We start from the raw sequence: 20,812 nt of genomic DNA, 5'->3' as shown, positions 1-20,812 counted from the left end.
CAGAGTGTAAAACTGATATATCAGCCGTGCTCACGGTCACGAGCGGCCCAGACCCTCACTTGATGAGCAAATTGGATTCACTGGATACTTGGTGGCGAAACTTGGTTGAGGTTGCTACCTCGTGCTTTGGCGGAATGGCTATTCCGTGTTGGCAGGATTGCTATCCTGTGCTCTCAATTGGGATTGCTATCCCATAACCTTAATGGGGTTGCTACCCCGAATTACTATCCGAGGTTGCTACCTCGGAGATCTTAATAATAATAATAATTATAATGATGAGTAATGATATTGTTAATATACTTTCATCTAATTAAGGGTTGGGATGCTTCACTCATATTTAGTAATAGGTTGTTTAATAAAAGAATTGTAATAAAAGTGTACCAACTAAAAAGCTCACCCGCAGTTAAACAGTGTCAGCTTTTCCTTTGATTAAGCCTTGCATGTCATTATACTTTCCGTCTGTACTTGTTGAGTTCGACATGAACTCACCCTTGCTATTACCCCCACACCCCCAGTGTGTAGTAAAGTGCTGCTCAGAAGAAGGACATAGATGTCATGGAGTTTTCTAGAAGCTTATGGGAAGTGCTTGGCGTACGGAGCCCCCAGTCAACCGTCCCTGAGAAGATTGGAGCCTAAGAAGTTTAGCTACTGTTTCCGCGTACTCTGATGTTAGTAAGTGTTATTATAAATATATTTTCCGCTATATATAACATTGTTTCTGATATTTCTATTCTTTGTTGTATGTGTGGACTTCCTGGGCACACATATGACGACTCTGGTCTTATTTTAAAAGCCAGGGTGTGACAGGAATGGTATCAGAGCGGTGTTGACTGTAGGACGTATGCCTAGATAGCACTGGTCGATTTCTAAAGCTTATTTTGCTATAAAACTATTTTCTTATACCTTGACCCTTTGATTCCGACTATTTCTTCATCCTTGTCATGTTGTATCCCCTCCTTAAATAGCTTCCTTTGAGCTATTTCTATTTATCTCCTTGGCTTTTGTTTAGTTGTTTTACTCAAGTTTTTTTTAAAAAAAAAACTCGCTTTATTTCCGAATTCGATGGCCCTTCATCATCTCAGACTTGCCTTTTAGGATGACACCCACTGTTGAAGAAGCACGTGTAGTATCGTTGATGTGATGTGTGCTTGTTTTGCTTGGTTTGTTGTTTGTGTGTTGTCTTTGTTCTAGTGTTTTGAAGGAGTTCTGGAAGAAGACGTTTAGAGATTAGCTCGATCTTTGTTAAGTGGGGTAGTGATCTCTCTTATCCTATCCATCTATTGTCAATCTTGATCCTCTCCACCTATTTTTCTCTCACTCCCTATCATGCTCTTTGTCCATACTACTCTAGCTCATTCTACTATTGCCTAATGTCAGATGATTGATCCAAGTGGTGACATCAATGGAAAGAATATTGGTGATCAGAGTCAACCAATGACTTCTGCAACACAATTGAGCAGTGAAGAGATGATAGCTTGGCAATCCCAAATCCTAGAGATGGCAGCGGATCATATGGCTAGACTCCAGAAGCTTTTGATACTACAATCTTTACTTCTCCAAGGTGAAATTGAAGAAGCTTACACCAAATGTCAGGAAGACCCAACTATGCTACCCTTGTCCCCAATGAACAAGGAGAAGCTCTTGTCCACATCGGATCAAGCACTAAGTGGAGTAGAACCACAGAAAGATCCTCAGCTACCTTTAGAAAAGAACATGACTGAAACTCTGGAAGAAGCAATGAAGCGACAAGTCGTAGAAGCCTGGAGGAACATGAAAGCTATGAAAGATGGTATTAATGAGGCGCTTGGGATTCAAGAGCTGTGTCACTGTTGTAGACATTATGGTTTACCTTGTCTTCAGAACAAGTCAAGTGAAGGAAAGATTGAGGTACCCCAGGATCAACAGACTGAAGGTAACAAGAAAAGGAAGGCAATCTCCCTAGAGCCACTGTTAAGTGTTGAGCCAAATCTGAGTTCTACATTGCAGTTAGATTTAGCTCCAAACTCTCATCAGACACATTCGTATCTTGAAGAGTTAGATGCCCCTTCAGCTACACTTGCTATGCCAGAGATATGCCTAGATGGATGGACCATCACCTATACAGAGTTTCAGCCTCGAAAGAGTAATCAAGCTAAGAAGCAAATAAGTGAAGAGACTCCATTGAAGGTGAACCCTCAGAACCAACAAGTTAGTAGCACTTTAGTTACTCCTGGCACATCAATTCAAGGAGCTCAATGTCAGGATAGCACTAATGTTAAAACTGTTAGCAATGCTTGCTACCAGTGTCACGAAGAGGGACATCACAAGAAGCATTGTCCAAAGAAGTACCCTGTTCGTGACTATGTTAATGGTAGATTGAACCATATGGATCTGTGTACTGCTCGTGAAGCACAAAATGTGGTGTTTGGATCAATTCTAGTCAACTCAACTCCTGCCACTGTTTTGTTTGACTCAGGTTCTTCACATTCTTTCATCTCAAACAAATGTGTTGCCGATCATAAGATGCTTAAGTTGGAAATAAAGAAACCCATACTAGTCAAATCACCAAGAGGAAAGATAAGAGCAACCTACATGTGCCCAAAAGTTAGTCTTGACATAAAAGGTGCAAATTTTGAGGTGAATCTTGTAGTTTTGGAATTGATGGAGATTGATGTCGTTCTTGGAAGAGGATGGTTAACTGCTTGTCATGGAGAGATTGATTGTACCCAACACTCAGTATCCCTAACCACCCCATCAGGAGACAGGTTCGTGTATGAAGGCACTCAACCTCACCCGAAGGATTAAAGGACTAATGGAAGGATTGTACCGACAACGAGGCAGTTCAAAAGGAATGTGGACCTCATAGAGAGGCAATATTTTCTCAACATCAGATGTGAAGTAGATTGTAGATCGATTTGAACCCGTCAAGGAAATATGCAACACTTCTGGCAATATATGGAGTCAGCGAATGCCTTTTAGCTAATAAGTTTTTTTTTCATTCAAGTCGCTTGTAATCTTCTTTGTAAAAAGAGATGTCTTTTTAATTGGACTTTATCATTCTTAATCTCCTAATATGAGTTATGAGTTGGTTGTCAAGATGTTTAGTCTATTTGTGGTAACCATGGAATCTTGGGCGAAGCACCTAGTGCTGTCCCAACATCGAGTGGTAGTGCTTACCCGTGAAGTGATCTTAAACATTCCATGCAGAACGAGTTGACAACCTTTGTGCAGTTCTCTCTGCAATATTTCCCCAACACTGCAAGTGGTATGAGAAATTTACTTAGGATCCATCTATGGAGACCATAGAGAAGCATCAAGTGTCCTAGGAAGAGTGGTGCTTGTTGACCTGTCAAAGCAAGGCATAGGAAACCAAAGTCCCAAGATAAGATGTATTATTTTACTTTCGAATATTTGATGGATTATCACGTGACAAAATGTAGAACCCGAAGATCAAATGAAAACCATACCGATATATGGTCAATCTTAATAGACCCCTTGGGTTGCTTTTCTAGATAGTGTTCAAGAACCTTCTCCTAGATAACCTTACCGACTTTTGGCTTCAGTCTTGCACCTTTTCTGAGATAACTGAGATTATCTCACTCTATCTTTTCCCACCATTGTGTTGTTTGTCACCCTGTTTCTCGGAAATCCCCAGATGTGCAGTGTGTTGTCAAACTGATAACCCCTGACGAAAAAAAAATTGAAGACTATATTGACAGGATTTTGGAAGATAAGTAACACTTGGTTTAAGTGGGGTAGCGTCCGCTACGATCATCTCCCTCGAAAGTCTCAACTTAAAAGACATGGAGAACTATGTATTGATCCCTATCATTCTTGCGACGAACCCTTATCATTTTTGCCAAACGTGTGATCTTGGATCTTATGTCTCATAGGACTACAAAATATTAAGCATGAAGACTTGACAATAAATTTAAGTCCCTCTCATCAACTTTTGCTAATTCTTTATCCTTTTATCATTAATCTCATAGATCTTGAATCAAGGAATTGGGAGCACTATAATATTTATCTTTATCTCCTATGTATCATCTCTTGTTAATATTAGCTTCTCGCGCTTGCACCTTATCATAATACACGATTCAAAGATCAATTCTTATCTCATACATTTATCTTTCCTTGTCATCAGTCTTTACCCTACTCTTTACCCTTTATGTCTATATTTAATCCTTTGATCATGTCTTGAAAGTCTCGAAACAACTTTGATGATCTACTTTATCTTTCCCTCTAGTTTCTTCAAATCTCGGGACAAGATTTATGTTAAGTGGGGTAGATCTATAACACTCCAAAATTTTTAATTTTGGATTGTTATTAGGAAAACACTAAATTAATTAAGGATTTAAAATTTTTGTAAAATATTCCAAGATTTTATTCATTGATGCTTTTATAAAATGAGAAAAATGTGGAATTTTAAACTTTTATTAAATTAAGTGGAGGGTGTTTGATTTGATGTGTGTTTTGTGCCCTAGCTTTGTTTGGCTTGTGAAAAGAAAATGAATTTCAAAATTCCTAGCGAGCCACGTTTAGGTTGTGTCAGTTTTTGGAAAAATAAAACACTAAAAGTCCTATTCAAAAACTAATTTATAATTGAGTTGAAAAATAATTTTAAAATGAGTTTTTTTAACAAAATATGCTTTGTTTCTAAAAGTAGTAAGGAAAACAAGCTCTTAAATAATCTCAAATTAGGAATTCAAAAAGGGTTTTGAAATTTAGTTTAGTAAAATAGTTTAGAAATCTTGTTTTATAAAAAGAAAAGGGGTTTTCTTTCCCCTCCCTCAATCTCGGCCTGCTTCAGTTTGAGGCCCGCACCTGGCCAGCCCACCCCGCACCCCTCTCCTCTCCCCTCTTGCCCGAGTGGGCCACGGCCCAGCCGCGCCAGCCCAGCAGCAGCTCCAGCCGCAGCGTCCCCTGCCCTTTTGCCGCTGCCGCCCGCTGACTGGTGGGCCCCGCAGGTGGGACCCACCTGTCATCACCCACCTCCGGCCGAGACGGACTCGGGGCGCAACCACCGCCCCGGTTTCCGCGCTTGGCGCCTCTATCCGAACCGTGCGCGCCTCCCAATGATCACCGTCGTCTATTTAAGTGCCCCCGCGTCCGCGTTCGCGACCCCCTAGAAACCCTAGCGCAACCCGAGCAGCAAAGTTCGCAGCGCCGCCGCCGAGCTCGCCGAACCCACGCCGCCGCCGTCGACTTCTCGCTCCGCCACCTCTCTCGCCAAGGTGAGGTTCCCTAGAGCTCCGCGCGAGCATGTCGAGTGCGATGGCGTTATCCGCGCGTTCTCTCCCCCTTCCTGCTGCGCGAACGGCGCTCGCCGGAGCACACCGCCGCCGTCAACCCGCCCGCGGCTGTGGACCGCACGCCCCGGCCTCTCCCGGCCGCGGCCGCCCCGCGCGTAGCGCCCCCCGCATCGCGCGCGACGCGACCCCGCCCTCGGCTGCCTCCGCATGGCCCGGCTCCCGTGCAATCGAGCCCCCCCGGCCGCGGCCCAGCCTCGCCGCTCGCCTGCCCCGCGCGCGGTCCACGATGGACCGCGGCTCAGCGCCCGCGTGGCCGGTCCACCATGGACCGGTGGACCCGGTCCACCGCCCAGCGGCCTCCCCTGCCCCGTGCGCGCGGTCCACAGCCCCGCCGTGGACCCGCCACTCGCGAGACGCCACGTGGCCAGCCCGCCCGGCCACCCGCGCCGCTCCCTGCCTTTTTGCAAAAAGGTCCCTCAGGTTTTGTGAAATCAACCCGCACTCCGGCCAGTTCAAAAGTAATTAGATTTACGCCCTTTTCTTTTCTGTTTTAGCCCCTATGCTTTAAAAAAATAGTGCCCGCAGTCCAGAATGCATTTAAAATTCAGTTTGGTTATTTAAAATACGAAAATTAGTTCTGCTTATTCACTGTTTTGCCACCGATTTGGTTTTGGTCATAGAATGCGCGTTTTAATTCCGATTCGAGCCGTTCCAGTTGCGTTAGTTTCATATCGCCGTGCTCTACGCAGTAGTATAAATATTTATCATATATCTTATTCTTAAATTTATTGATTTAAGTATAAATTGATTAATATCTATTGAATAGCTTTTAAATTAGAAAAACAATCTAGGCTTGTAATTCGGTTCTCGTTGTGTTGTGACTATGTCGGTGTAATCTACATTTTAGCAATGTTGTTTTCATTGTCTCCTGTTTATGAGTATAATTAATCTGACTAGTGTTTTGAATGCATTTCTATTTAATTAAGATAAAAACAATATAGGATTACATTTCGGTATCTTTATAATCGAATGTGAACTTAATACTTCTTAATTATAATTTGATTATATAAACATGAAGCACATGAATAATTTAGTAATACTTGTCTAAGTCTTTTTGAACTAAAAGTAAATCACATTTATAATTTGATCTTTTATAAATAAATAAATAAATGCTCATGTTATTGATATTAACTATAATGTTTCTTTATTAATTATACCTTGATTAGTTTAAACCTGATATATAATCACTTGATTAGTCGCTTTCATATAATCCATATTTTAAAACTATAAACGCTTAATTGGCTTTAGTGGTATATAATTATTTATAATAATTATAATTATGACTAAAGTTTAACTCCTACTTTTATAATTATTTATAGTTTGGTCAACTCATCTTTCTGATATTTCTTTGAATAATCCATCACCTGTTTTCTTAAAATACGACCAACGTATAGTCGTCTTCTCCGTTTCACTTCGAGCCTCGATAGTCGTGTCCGTTTAACGATAGCTCCGTTCTTAATTGTTCTTGCGTTGTCACGATTGTAGCAATAAGCCGTGTCGTTTAGTGTGCTCTTTCTAAGCTTTTCTTTCGATTGATGCTTGTTCTTAGTCGTGATTGTTGTTTGTTTGTTTGTATTGCTTGTTGGCTTTGAGTAGAAGAAGCGTGGTTCGTCAACAGTGAAGACCAGGAGCTGAGGACCGACAGTTGCAGTAGAAGATACAGATCACAAGAAAGAAGTCAAAGAATTCTAAGCAGATATACACTGGAAATTAAGGCAAGTGCAGACACCCTTTGATCATATTGTACCTATGAACTTTAAATACATTTACTTTCCATTGCATGTGTCTTAATACTGCAAACCCTAAGGACATGACTAGTCTTCTACTATATTCCTTGTATACCTGGGTTTATACATGGGTAGTATAGTGAACAGTAGATATGCTTAGTTGCTCTACTCATCTAATCTATATAATATAAAAATAATGATCTTGCTTAATAAATTCTTCAATGATGATAAATGATTAAATGATGAACAATGGTCACTTCGGTGATGGAGATGTTGCGGTGCTTGCGAGCATCGTGGTTTGGTTGAGGACAGGGGGAGCGGGTACCGTTGGTGGTCCGGTTTGCCGGGCGTACCCGTCTCTGCTCTCCGTAAGGACTTAGTCAGGGAGCGGCCCCTGGGACTTACAGTGCAGCTCCAAGCTATATGGGCTCTGGCTTGACTAATTAGCAGGACCTCCACTGGTAGGGTGTTACTTTCCGGGTAGGCGTAAGGAATGTAGCTTGGTTATTCATATTAAGAGGTCGGTCAGTTCGGGGTCCCATTGCTATGGGCACGACTGCCGCGCGCCCCGGCAAAAACTTACGAGTGGCATCCTATTAGTTGGACCCTGTGAAAGGTCTCGTAGTGAGACCCTGCATGCTCACCTTGGCAGTGTTTTGGGGAGTCATGACCCCGGGCAAATGGGAATCACGACTTGGAGTGAACGTGCACACCTCTGCAGAGTGTAAAACTGATATATCAGCCGTGCTCACGGTCACGAGCGGCCCAGACCCTCACTTGATGAGCAAATTGGATTCACTGGATACTTGGTGGCGAAACTTGGTTGAGGTTGCTACCTCGTGCTTTGGCGGAATGGCTATTCCGTGTTGGCAGGATTGCTATCCTGTGCTCTCAATTGGGATTGCTATCCCATAACCTTAATGGGGTTGCTACCCCGAATTACTATCCGAGGTTGCTACCTCGGAGATCTTAATAATAATAATAATTATAATGATGAGTAATGATATTGTTAATATACTTTCATCTAATTAAGGGTTGGGATGCTTCACTCATATTTAGTAATAGGTTGTTTAATAAAAGAATTGTAATAAAAGTGTACCAACTAAAAAGCTCACCCGCAGTTAAACAGTGTCAGCTTTTCCTTTGATTAAGCCTTGCATGTCATTATACTTTTCGTCTGTACTTGTTGAGTTCGACATGAACTCACCCTTGCTATTACCCCCACACCCCCAGTGTGTAGTAAAGTGCTGCTCAGAAGAAGGACATAGATGTCATGGAGTTTTCTAGAAGCTTATGGGAAGTGCTTGGCGTACGGAGCCCCCAGTCAACCGTCCCTGAGAAGATTGGAGCCTAAGAAGTTTAGCTACTGTTTCCGCGTACTCTGATGTTAGTAAGTGTTATTATAAATATATTTTCCGCTATATATAACATTGTTTCTGATATTTCTATTCTTTGTTGTATGTGTGGACTTCCTGGGCACACATATGACGACTCTGGTCTTATTTTAAAAGCCAGGGTGTGACAATCAACATCTTCTTCTATGACAAATTCCTCTTCTATGTCAAATTCCTCTTCTATGTCACTTAGATGATCTATTTCACAGGCGCTTGAAATTAACAGGATGCATGCAACAAAATGCCAACTGATGAAAAAAACTGCATTGGTTAACTGATTTGTAAAACCAACCTTCATCATCAGATTCATGGTTTGTAGGTTCGAATAAAACAGTGTCAAATTCGACTTCATCGTTGGTGTCTACACATCTGATCACAGGTATATGGTTAACATTTTCTTCCTGGGCAACAGTAGGGCATGCTCGGCGGTTGTTATCCGCTGCTCTTGCTTTTTTGTATTGTCGCCTCTGTTTTAGCAATTTTGCCTTGGCTGTCGCATCCATGTTTAGGTACCAGTTTCGTTTGCTGAGCAGTTTGGCAGTGCTTGAGCTGACACCTGATCACCATTGAACACAAGAGATATATTTGACCCAATCTGCACCCCGTCGAAATTTACAATGTCCTAGTTAGATGTTAGCATACCTGTATTTATTATGGTGCTGTTTGAACCTTCAGTCGCCAAAGGCGTCAATGGTGGTCTTTGTTTCCTGAAGTACTTATCATTCCTATGTAGCCAGTCATTGCACTCAAGTGGATCATTATTTTCCTTGTCATGATATATTGATGCTTGGCAAATGTCTGAAACACCAATTTCTTGTGGTGATTTTCCTCCTGCAAGTTTTAATATTCAATTAAACTGCACATACCAGAGGTATATTTATTCTGTAGTATTATAATCAATTGCATTAACAAGAACCACGTACCCAATCGAGATGGGGCCAAGGTGGAATATACTGCTTCTGTCATGCTAACATCTGTGTAACCGGATATAGGTTCTACATCAGATGGTTATGCGTGTATAAAAATTAACAGTGTTACTCATTTCGATGCATAAACAAAGAATAGTATACATGATCAGATTGTGGATACCATGATCAGGAGTCTTGAGTACTGACGGTGTTTTTTTCCTCGCACGGTATTCACGTTGCTTTCTATTCCGCTCCTCTCTTTGTTTGTTGGATTCCTCGGCCCTTTTTCGTGCGCGATATTCACGTTGTTTTCTATTCCTCTCTTCCCTTTTTTTCTCTCTTCATCATTTGCGGGTGTTGTCTCTTCTGCTGTGATGTATAATGTGTGTCACAGTTTCGCTAAAAAATCATAGAAACTGACGATGGACGATGTCAACTAACATACCTTGTCCGATGATGTTTGATATGTCGCCAAATGTAGTGCGGGTTGGTTGTCTATCCTCCATGGAAGACCACTTAATACCCTGTAAATAGTTATTATTTATAAGTTTCAATTTGTACTTCTTTTCAGTTTGCAGTACTCGTAGCTTAAATTTTTAGCATTTTTTCCTCCTTTTAGAACAAGAAATTATGGTACTCACACTTCTTACAGATCAATGACTTTTTATAGCAACCTCTTTATTCAATTCCTTGTCAAACTTATAAAAAAATAACATAGGTCCATGGAAAACATGAGGAAACAAAAATATTAGTAGAAGTACAATTACATAGCAGAACTTTTAATTTTATTACATACTGATTGTTTTATAGGTTGTGAACTACAAAAAAATTCTGAATCCAATATTTTTTATGCCATCCAATAGTAGTACCACCCAGTAACATAGGCGCAGTGTAGACTCATCCTGATTAGCCACTACATCAACCTGATTAGCACTACTTGTTCCCCCAAACTCCACATTGAGCAAACTGACTGCATTATTTTCCCCCAGATTGATGAAACCACCAATGGAGGCGTGGCCTGTCACACCCATATTTTAAGAACAAAATAGGATGCATAAAAGACTCATATGTGCCCCAGGAATAGTTGCACACATAAGTAGACAAATCTCAAATGTACCATTGCAGTGTTTATTACATAGCGAAATATAATATATCACATAGTCTCCTACAAAAAAAAAGATAGCATGAAGTAAACAACGCTCTCGACGGAAGCTCCACACAGGGACACTGCTGACTGGTTGACTCCAAACCTAGTACTCATAACGATAGTCCTCATTCCAGTCATCTTCATTATCATATCCTGAGGTGTTGGGAAATTGCAAGAGTGAGCACATATCGTACTCAACAAGTATAACCAGGGGTTCATGAGGCTCAAATAGCTGACACTGGTTTGACTGCATTTAGCTTTTAATGGTGGATAGCATGTTCATAATTAAATAGCAATTGTCAAGGAAGCATAAATAATCCATTAATCCCATGATCAAGTGTAAGCATAATTAATTCATAGCATAAACGATAATCAAATGAACACAACAACTTAATAAGCTCATCGTCGTCGCAGCAAGAACCCCCAAGGCCGCTCATAACCGTGAGCACGGCTAGTATACCAGTTTTACACTCTGCAGAGGTTGTACATCTTTACCCATGAGTCATGATTTACCCTTTCGCCCGAGGTAGCTAATCTCTTAACCCCCTTCCTAGGGAGGTCGGCAGGGATCACTATGAAGTCTTTCAAAAGTTCATCTAATATGTTAGGGCCGCAAGGTTTCCTTTGCGAGCAGATATAGATACCCCCCTTCTGAATGGCACAATGACGCGCAGCCTATACACATAGGGACAGGGGCTCGCACTATACCCGTGTCGGTTCAGCCCCTCTAGCGCCCTTTCGGGTAACCGCTAACAAGCTAGAAAATGTCTCCATACTGAGCTAAAGCCAGAGCCATTATAGCCCTCATGGTTGCACTGTTGTCCTGGTGATCACTTACAGACAAGATCTCATATAGTAATTTGTCATCTTATAACGTTCATTGCATAGCTATTAATCATCTTACAAGATCATGGATTATATCAAGCACTAGCACATCTACATCAAATGCATAACAAGTAGGTAGCAAGGAATACAGGTAACAATCATCTATGATTTTGCTAAGGTCGACAAGGTGATAGCATGCATATGATATATTTGTGTGTTTATAAGTGAATAGGTAACAAGGATAATCCCAAGTTATACTTGCCTTGCTCAAAGCTCTCCTGAGCCTGCTGGTCTTCAAAAGCTTGGTCTTGATCACCAACGTACGGCTCACCGTCTAATCCCAATCATCAATCAACAACACGCAATCCAATATAGACAATCATACACGAAGCAAACAAGATATAATTAGAACAATACACCAAACAGTGGTAAAACAAATATAAAAGTTTATAAAAATATTCTACGCAGTGCTACGATCACACAAACGTAAAGTTCACGAAAATCGGAATTAAAACGTGAAAGATATGAATTTTCTAAGATTTCCTATAGCGAAATAATTAATTAAATAGTACCAGGAAATTAAAAGGTTCCAAAACAGTAAACTAATATTTCTAACATGTAGAGCATATAATTACGAACCTAACGCAACTTGAATGGACAAAAACGGAATTAAAATGAGTATTTTATGAGCATTTTAAGTTCAGTGGCAAAACTATAAATAACAGAAAACGAAATTTGAACTCATCCGACTGGAATACGCTTTCGCAATTGGGAAAACGTATTTTTCTCAGGCGCCTAGAGACTGCGGGTTAAATATGAAATCTTCTAGGGACTCTTTATTAAAAAGGGCCACCGAAGGGTATCTTCTTTTGGAGGCCGTTGGATCTTGATCTGATGGTCCAGAAAGCAACTGGGGGACCAGGCGGCGGTCCGGCCATCAGGTGGCCAGCTCCGGCGGGGTGGCTCCATTGCCGGCGAAAAAAAACTCGCCGGCGACGACGGGCTTCTCGATTCCGAGCACCGTTTCGCGAAAGGAAAACATCACGGGGTAGAGGAGCTCACCGCGAGTTCAAGGAGGTGCTTTTCTGGGGCCGAAGAACGACGAGTGGGGCTTGCGGCATGCGGCAAGGTGCTCGGCCTAAACTGGATCCCGACCGTGCTTGCTGGAGCGCCTAGGGCTCGGTTTCGCGATTAGGATGCAGAGGAAAGTTCACTGCGGATGCTAGGGAGCCTTATAGGGGTCGGTTAGTCGATTTGGCAAGGAATCCCGGAGTTTGTTACCGCTCGGAACGAGTCCGCCTCGTCCTCGACCGGTGGAGAAGAAAGGAAGGGGGAGAAGGAGGCGCTGCGCAGTGGGGCCCAGTCGTCGGTGGGGGAGAGGAGGGGGAGGCGCGCGCGGCGCTGCTGCTGCGGCCTGGTTTCCAGGGGCTCCTCCCCTTTTCTTTTTATTTATTTTATTTTCTGTTTTCCTTTTCCAAAACATTTTTCCCAATATAATTTTGTGCACCAACAAATAAAATAAAAACAGGAACAACACACAAAAATACTATGCTCCAGCATGAATGCAAGATCAAGTTTCTAAACTTATGATGAGTTTTTTTTAAATTTGACAAAAATTATTTATTTACTAGATTAAGTGCCCACAACAATACTTAAATAAATTCGATTAATTCCTATTTATTGAAATCAAAATTTTGGCTGTTACAAACTCTACCCCCCTTAAAAGAATCTCGTCCTCGAGATTGAAAGGTGCTTACTCAAACAAATATGAGTATGATTTCCTAAGGTCATCCTCTCTTTCCCAAGTTGCCTCCGCTTCCGAATACCGATTCCACTGCACTTTGCATATTCTAATGACCCGACTTCTGGTGACTCTCTCAGCTGTCTCCAATATTCTAACCGGATACTCTTCATAAGTGAGATCACCTTTAACAGAAAGCTCTTCCAATGGTATTTGCTCCTCAGGTACACGCAAACACTTCTTAAGTTGTGACACATGGAACACATCATGCACACCAGATAAGCTTTCAGGCAATTCTAACTGATATGCTACTTCTCCACGCCTTTCCAATACTTTAAACGGACCAACATACCTTGGAGCTAGCTTTCCCTTCATATTAAACCTCTTCACACTCCTCATTGGTGATACTTTCAAATAGACATAATCACCTGCTTGAAAAACCAGCTCTCTCCTACGCGTATCTGCATAGCTTTTCTGACAAGATTGAGCAACTCTCAAGTTATCTCGAATAGTCCGCACCTGTTGCTCTGCATGTCTAAGCACATCTGTACCAAACACCTGAGTTTCTCCTGTCTGATTCCAGAACAAAGGTGTCCTGCACTTACGACCATACAGTGCCTCGAACGGTGCCATCTTAAGACTTTGCTGATAGCTATTGTTGTAGGAGAATTCTGCATATGGCAAACTCTTGTCCCAACTAGTCCCATACTGCAAAGCACAAGCTCTCAACATATCCTCCAATATCTGATTGATCCTCTCAGTCTGTCCATCTGTCTATGGATGATACGCTGTACTAAAATTCAACTTTGTTCCCAATGAATCATGCACTGCTTTCCAAAAGTGAGATGTGAATTGAGTACCCCTATCTGACACAATCTTCTAGGTACTCCATGCAAACAAACAATTATTTCCATGTATAACTCTGCCAGTCGGTCTCCACTATATGAAGTTTTGACAGGTATGAAATGAGCGACCTTAGTCAATCGATCTACTATCACCCATATTGAGTCATACCCTCTCTGTGTACGTGGTAACCCCACTATAAAATCCATACCCACTTCTCCCACTTCCATTCTGGAATCTTCATTGGTTGCAACAGTCCAGCTGGCCTCTGATATTCAGCTTTCACTCGCTGGCAAGTATCACACAAAGCAACATACTCAGCTACATCTCTCTTTAAACCATACCACCAGTACTTCTGTTTCAGATCTAGATACATCTTAGTGCTACCAGGATGAATGGAATATGCTGACTCATGAGCCTCTCTCAGAATCATATCACGAATAGCCTTCACTTCAGGAACACATATCCTTTTTCCAAACCACAGTACACCATTGTCATCTATTCTGAATCCTGGTGCTTTGCCTAGTACCACATTCTGTGCTATCTCCTTTAGTTTCTCATCTTCTAACTGTCCTTTCAATATCTCTTCCTCTAGAGTAGGGGTGACTTCAATTTCCATAGCATTCACTACAATTCCCAAGTTCAAATATGCAAATTCAGCACACAACTCCTCAGATTCAGGTGTCGCCCAAAGCTCATTAGCATATTTCTTTTTGCTAAGTGCATCAGCTAGGACGTTCGCCTTTCCAGGATGATAATGCACTTCCAAATCATAATCCTTTATCAGTTCCAACCATCTGCGTTGCCTCAAATTCAGATCTGTCTGGGTGAAGATGTACTTCAAACTCTTATGATCAGTGTATATGTCACTCTTATGCCCAATCAAATAGTGTCTCCAAATCTTCAATGCATGAACCACAGCTGCTAACTCCAAATCATGAGTAGGATAATTCAGTTCATGTTTCCTCAACTGTCTAGATGCATAAGCAACAACTCTACCTTCTTGCATAAGAACACAACCCAAACCCAGACGAGAAGCATCACAATAGATAGAGAAACTCTTACTCAGATCTGGCAATACCAACACAGGTGCAGTCGTCAATCTCTTCTTGAATTCCTCAAAACTAGCTTGACACTTATCAGACCATACAAACTTAGCATTCTTCTCCAACAGAGCAGTCATAGGCTTTGCAAGTTTTGAGAACCCTTCAATGAATCTACAATAGTAACCAGCCAAACCAAGAAAACTGCGAATTTCACTTACATCCGTAGGTGGTTTCCAATTCAGCACATCTTTCACCTTACTAGGATCCACTGCAATACCACCATTAGAGACAACATGACCAAGAAAAGAAACTTCTTCCAACCAAAACTCACATTTACTACGCTTAGCATACAACTTATGTTCTCTAAGTTTCTGTAAGACCAATCTTAGATGTTCAGCATGTTCTTCCTTGGTTTTAGAGAATACCAGAATGTCATCAATAAAGACCACCACAAACTTATCAAGGTACTCCATAAATACTTTATTCATCATATACATAAAGTAAGCTGGTGCATTGGTCAAACCAAAAGACATAACTGTGTACTCATACAACCCATACCTTGTTGTGAAAGCTGTCTTTGGTATATCTGAATTCCGAATCTTCAATTGATGATAACCAGAACGCAAATCAATCTTAGAGAACACACAAGCACCTCTTAGCTGATCAAATAAGTCATCAATCCTAGGCAAGGGATATTTATTCTTGATGGTGACCTCATTAAGTGACCGATAATCAACACACATCCTCTGACTACCATCCTTCTTATCAACAAAGATAACTGGTGCACCCCATGGTGACGAACTAGGACGAATGAACCCTTTATCTTGCAATTCCTTAATTTGTTTCTTAAGTTCTTCTAGTTCCTTAACCCCCATTCTATATGGTCTTTTAGCTATGGGTGCAGTACCAGGTAGTAATTCAATAATAAATTCAATGTCTCGGTCAGGTGGCATACCTGGCAATTCATCTGGAAAGACATCCGGAAACTCATCCACTACCAGGTTCTGAGGATCAACAGCATCATTCAGTTGGTTCACTTTAGCTGTGAGTGGTGCTTGCACTGTTACATCAACACTGATTCTTTCTCCCTTTGGTGTTGTCAGAGCCACTACTCTCTCCTTGCACTTAATATCTGTGTCATATTGCTTCATCCAATCCAAACCCAAGATCACATCTATGCCTGAAGTTCTCATAACCATGTGACTGATAGGAAAATCTACCCCCCTTAAAGAAAGACTTGCTGAGGGGCAACATAAAGAAACTGGTATAGTCTCACCCGGTGAATTAACTAGCATAGGAGTTTTCATTGCAACTAGAGGAAGGCTATGAACTCTAACAAATGCTTGTGATATGAATATATGCGAAGCTCCAGAATCAAATAAAACTGTAGCAGGGATAGAGTTGATACTGAACGTACCCATCATGATTTCTGGTCCCTCCTGAACTGTTTCCGCTGCCACGTTGTTCACCTTTGCTGAATTCGGAGTGGATCTCCGGTCGTTGTTCTGCGGATTAAACTTCTCTAGGCAATCATAGGACATATGTCCTTCCTTCCCACAACGGAAACACCTGGTAGGAGTGTTAGAAGCACTTCTTTTTGTGGAGTTGGCATTTGAGTTCCCTGAGCGAGGTGTCTGCTGACCATGCTGCTGCTGATTATAGTCACGTTGCTGGAATGGAGGACGTTGGTTCCCACTCTGTGACCGATTCTGGAAACGCTGGGGTTGCTGGTTGTGGTTCCACTGACTAACTGGTCCCTGGAACCTCTGCTGATGGCCTTGATGGGAACTGAAACGCTGACGGTTGTTGCTCCCAGAACTTTGTGCCAGCATCCTTCTCTTCTTATCCTAACTCTTCCGCATATTATCAAGCACAATGGCACGATTCACAAGAGCTTGGAAGGTAGGATAGGTGTTTCCAGCCAACTGCAACCTGAGTTCATAGTACAAACCCTTCATGAATAGACGCTGCTTATCAGCATCTTTCTTGACATCATTCGGAGCATAGCGAGCCAACTGTTCAAATGTGTCATGATATTCTGCCACAGTCATGGAGCCCATCCTGAGTGACCTGAATTCTTCTTGCTTGAGCTCCATCATTCCTTCGCTTATATGTCGAGCTCTGAAGTCTCTACAGAATTCCAGCCATGTGACAGGAGGAGCATTGTTTGGACGAGCAGCTTGATATGACTCCCACCATATTTGAGCTGCCCCCTGAAGCTGTCCAGAAGCATACAACACCTTCTCCAAGTCATTGCACTGTGCTATGTTTAGTTGCCTCTCCACAGCACGTAACCAATCATCTGCCTCCATGGGATCAGCTAAGTGTGTAAATACCGGAGGTCTTCCCTTCATAAACTCTCCACGCTTATCCCTCACATGAACAGGTGGTGGTGTTGGTGGAGGCTGTTGGTGTAGGTGCTGCATGAAAACGTGCATCATCTGATTTTGGGTCTGCATGAGTTCCTCCACGGTGATTGGGGCATTGCCACCATTGCCATTGCCATTGCCACAGCCTCTGCCTCTGCCTCTTCCCCTTGCTGCCATCTGCATTCCAAGGTATATAAACACATCTTAGTAATGTCCAACATGACAATTATAAGAGTTAACGGAATCTGAAATTTTCTGGGTAACATCCAACATCAGCAGATCAGAGATTCAGTCATATCTCGAGTTCCAGAACTCAAGAGGATACATGCTGTACACTGTTAGAAAGATAAAGAAATTGTCTACAACTTTCATTTAGATCATATTATCAGATTCCAACGTTAGGTTAATCAAAAACTGTGTACAACCGAAACTGTTCCAGAATTCCAGACTGCGCAGAAACCTCAACTTTAAACAGTCATAACTCACAGCTCATAATAGATAATATGGCCATTCTTGCGGCATTGGAAAGATATGAAAGTCTACTTGTTCCCAGAAAAATTTGATGAACATTGCACGAACAGAATTTGATTTATACCAGAATCATTGCAGACTTCTCCAGAAAAACAGCAAAAGACAGAAACAGGATATGACCCCAAACCACTATTTATAAATGTTCTTACTTAAGGTTCTTAACTAGGGAACTTGTGGATATGCCCACAAGGTTCCAGCACTCATTACAAAAATCCAAATCAAGTATAAGCATAATAACAAACCAAACCAAGCATCAAAAGTTCACAGTTCAAGCATTGACTCAACTTGCGGTACTAACGTTCTCTTCTTATTAAGGGTGAAGATCCTATAACTCCTATTTCAATGACGTTAGAAGATGGTAAGAAAAGTTCTAAAAGCATATTCAAAGCAAAGAGTGGAGATGAGAACAAGTCCTTAAAATAAGCAACAAGGTGAAGATGAATAGGATATAGTGTAGAAAAAAATATCAAGGTTTATAGGGCAAGGATTTTGTAGCAATTTCAAACCTTAATACGGCCAATTTCTAACTAGGCTTGCGTCCGACAGTCAACAAAGCTTTGATACCAATTTGTCACACCTATATTTTAAGAACAAAATAGGATGCATAAAAGACTCATATGTGCCCCAGGAATAGTCGCACACATAAGTAGACAAATCTCAAATGTACCATTGCAGTGTTTATTAAATAGCGAAATATAATATATCACATAGTCTCCTACAAAAAAAAAGATAGCATGAAGTAAACAACGCGCTCGACGGAAGCTCCACACAGGGACACTGCTGACTGGTTGACTCCAAACCTAGTACTCATAACATTAGTCCTAATTCCAGTCATCTTCATTATCATATCCTGAGGTGTTGGGAAATTGCAAGAGTGAGCACATATCGTACTCAACAAGTATAACCAGGGGTTCATGAGGCTCAAATAGCTGACACTGGTTTGATTGCATTTAGCTTTTAATGGTGGATAGCATGTTCATAATTAAATAGCAATTGTCAAGGAAGCATAAATAATCCATTAATCCCATGATCAAGTGTAAGCATAATTAATTCATAGCATAAACGATAATCAAATGAACACAACAACTTAATAAGCTCATCGTCGTCGCAGCAAGAACCCCCAAGGCCGCTCATAACCGTGAGCACGGCTAGTATACCAGTTTTACACTCTGCAGAGGTTGTACATCTTTACCCATGAGTCATGATTTACCCTTTCGCCCGAGGTAGCTAATCTCTTAACCCCCTTCCTAGGGAGGTCGGCAGGGATCACTATGAAGCCTTTCAAAAGTTCGTCTAACATGTTAGGGCCACAAGGTTTCCTTTGCGAGCAGATATAGATACCCCCTTCCGAATGGCACAATGACGCGCAGCCTATACACATAGGGACAGGGGCTCGCACTATACCCGTGTCGGTTCAGCCCCTCTAGCGCCCTTTCGGGTAACCGCTAACAAGCTAGAAAAGGTCTCCATACTGAGCTAAAGCCAGAGCCATTATAGCCCTCATGGTTGCACTGATGTCCTAGTGATCACTTACAGACAAGATCTCATATAGTTATTTGTCATCTTATAACGTTCATTGCATAGCTATTAATCATCTTACAAGATCATGGATTATATCAAGCACTAGCACATCTACACCAAATGCATAACAAGTAGGTAGCAAGGAATACAGGTAACAATCATCTATGATTTTGCTAAGGTCGACAAGGTGATAGCATGCATATGATATATATGTGTGTTTATAAGTGAATAGGTAACAAGGATAATCCCAAGTTATAGTTGCCTTGCTCAAAGCTCTCCTGAGCCTGCTGGTCTTCAAAAGCTTGGTCTTGATCACCAACGTACGGCTCACCGTCTAATCCCAATCATCAATCAACAACACGCAATCCAATATAGACAATCATACACGAAGCAAACAAGATATAATTAGAACAATACACCAAACAGTGGTAAAACAAATATAAAAGTTTATAAAAATATTCTACGCAGCGCTACGATCACACAAACGTAAAGTTCACGAAAATCGGAATTAAAACGTGAAAGATATGAATTTTCTAAGATTTCCTATAGCGAAATAATTAATTAAATAGTACCAGGAAATTAAAAGGTTCCAAAACAGTAAACTAATATTTCTAACATGTAGAGCATATAATTACGAACCTAACGCAACTTGAATGGACAAAAACGGAATTAAAATGAGTATTTTATGAGCATTTTAAGTTCAGTGGCAAAACTGTGTAAATAACAGAAAACGAAATTTGAACTCAGCCGACTGGAATACGCTTTCGTAATTGGGAAAACGTATTTTTCTCAGGCGTCTAGGGACTGCGGGTTAAATATGAAATCTTCCAGGGACTCTTTATTAAAAAGGGCCACCGAAGTGATATCTTCTTTTGGAGGCCGTTGGATCTTGATCTGATGGTCCAGAAAGCAACTGGGGACCAGGCGGCGGTCCGGCCATTAGGTGGCCAGCTTCGGCGGGGTGGCTCAATTGCCGGCCGAAAAAAAACTCCCCGGTAAACACGTGCTTCTCGATTCCGAGCACCGTTTCGCGAAAGGAAAACACCACGGGGTAGAGGAGCTCACCGTGAGTTCAAGGAGATGCTTTTCTGGGGCCGAAGAACGACGAGTGGGGCTTGCGGCACGCAGCAAGGTGCTCAGCCTAAACTGGATCTCGACCGTGCTTGCTGGAGCGCCTAGGGCTCGGTTTCGCGATTAGGATGCAGAGGAAAGTTCGCTGCGGATGCTAGGGAGCCTATACTTATAGGGGTCGGTTAGTCGATTTGGCAAGGAATCCGGAGTTTGTTACCGCTTGGACCGAGTCCGCCTCGTCCTCGACGGTGGAGAAGAAAGGAAGGGGGAGAAGGAGGCGCTGCAGTGGGGCCCAGTCGTCGGTGGGGGAGAGGAGGGGGAGGCGCGCGCGGGCGCTACTGCTGCGGCCTGTTTTCCAGGGGCTCCTCCCCTTTTTTTTATTTATTTTATTTTCTGTT

Source organism: Sorghum bicolor, chromosome 2, assembly GCF_000003195.3.
Source record: "Sorghum bicolor cultivar BTx623 chromosome 2, Sorghum_bicolor_NCBIv3, whole genome shotgun sequence".
NCBI lineage: Eukaryota > Viridiplantae > Streptophyta > Magnoliopsida > Poales > Poaceae > Sorghum > Sorghum bicolor.
Note: the sequence above shows the minus strand (reverse complement) of the source record.